We start from the raw sequence: 2,149 nt of genomic DNA, 5'->3' as shown, positions 1-2,149 counted from the left end.
TTTTTTGGGAGAAAATGGATATGGATTCAGTTGGTGTTGTTTGTCATTCAGCAAAGCAGGATTAAATAAAATTGGATAGTGTGACACAGCAGTTTCATAGCTTCCTCTGGTCTGCTCTCCTGTTCTCCAAAAGTCGGCACTTTAAAGATGGTTTGTGACTGGTCAACAGTGCAAATTCACCAGAACTGAAATAGCAAAACTACATGAAAGCACCAAACAAATTTACCTTAACCAGTGTGTTCACTAATGACAGCTATTCAATTCAAATTAATTGATTTTGGTCCAGAATTTTACTGTTTATGATGAAGTTTAAACTGAATGCTCTGAGATAGAGAATGTAATGTAGTCAGTAAGTAGTATTAAGTGATACAAATCTGCTGTATGTGTGTGTGCATGTGTTCCCTGTTACTGCATCATGTTGAGCAGATCGGATAGCGTCCGGCTCCTAGGCAGCGCTGGCAGGCCTCTGACAGTTAGCCTGGCTGCCCTCCCAACCTGCCCTTCCAACGGGACGCCAGCTGGCCCGCTGCTGCCACCGACGCCGCTCCACCAAAGCCACCATCGTCACCAGGGAGGCTGGCTGAGTGAAGACAGGGCGTAGGGGGGGGAGAAGATTGGAGCTGCCAACTTGCACCATCCTCATCCGCTCACTGAGATGTTAAATCTGTTGTCGGCCTCTCTGCCTCCTAGTCACTGGCTCGCCGATTTGTATGCAGACGGTGAGTGTAATTCATTGCAGATGGCCTCCTTTACCCATTCTCTAATCCAGGGACGCACTCACATCCCCTAGCATCTCCAGCACCATACTGTTTTGAGAATCATTTATGATAACAACAAAACAATCAGTGAAACCTTTTATGAGGAAAACACATTCAGGTGTCGTTGCGGTCAGCTTCCTATAGTGAGAGTAATGCCTCCTCTGCTCTTTAATGAGGCCTGGCCTGAGCAGCCTTTAATCAGCCAGAGAGGAGGAGGGGGGGGAAACTGATGTGATTATCTATTTATTAAGCAGCCCTCCTTGTGTTTTCCCCATGTTCTTTGGCACCTGCATGTCCCATTAGAAGTGTCCGGTCAGCAGTGCTGAGGGCAGCACACTGAACCCGCGTCACACCATAATTAGGCCCCCCTCCACATATCACAGTTCTGCTTGGCTGTGCTCTCCAGAGACGTACTCATCATGTCGACACACATACCCCAGACACCCAACGCCTAACCTCAACAACACACACACACACACACTCACAAACGAGCTCTTATATACAAAGAATTTTGCACTTTAAGGCCAAGATTTGCTGCTGGTGTTCATTCATTTTCATGGCATCTTCTCAACTATTTCCGTCTTGCTTTAGGTTGAGTAAAAGTACACATTGTCCTATTAGCAACTTTCATATTAAAAGAGATCAAAGTAATCAGTTTTTGAATAGTCACAATTGATTATAGTTCATGCCGTCAAACGGCCAACCCCTGTACTCTAACAACTTTTGCATTTATATCCCCTTTCTGCAGCCACTGGTGTCTCTTCTCATTTTACATCTATTAGCAACATACAGTATAAGTCTACGGTGTTGGATGCCTGCCCAGCAATTAAATGACAGCCGGAAAATGTGCTGAATGATGATAGGAAATAAGTACATACTTATAGAGAAAAGACAGTGTTAGAGTTGATTGATCCACCCACTGTTTTCAGTTAATGTACTTACAAGATCCATGTTGCGAGGTTAAATTTGCATACATGCTAACGACACATATCCAAATGGAGTGATGTGAAAGACAACGCTGGCTTTATCTCAGATGCAATTTGCGTCAGCATCTCAGAAAAGATTCAATCTAATTTCATAATGAGCTCTGCGGGAAGATTTATGGTTTGAGAGCTCCTAGAATCTGGTGAGTGAGAATTTGCCTACCGCTCACACACACATGCAGTACGTCGATGAGCCTAAATTATCATGAAAATTGCTTCTCAGTTGCTTGGACACAGTAACGAGCGCCACAGTAGACACTGAATATGGGGAATACATGCCGAAGAAAAACTGTGGCTGAATTAAATATTACTTCCTTTCCTTTTTCGTTCCGGTTAAGATTTGAATTTTCAGATGAGGATGAAGAGATGATGCGTGTATGAGGTTTCGACAACCTTGGTAAACCGGTT

This window comes from Thunnus maccoyii, chromosome 17 (genome assembly GCF_910596095.1).
Source record: "Thunnus maccoyii chromosome 17, fThuMac1.1, whole genome shotgun sequence".
In the NCBI taxonomy this organism is placed as follows: Eukaryota; Metazoa; Chordata; class Actinopteri; order Scombriformes; family Scombridae; genus Thunnus; species Thunnus maccoyii.
Note: the sequence above shows the minus strand (reverse complement) of the source record.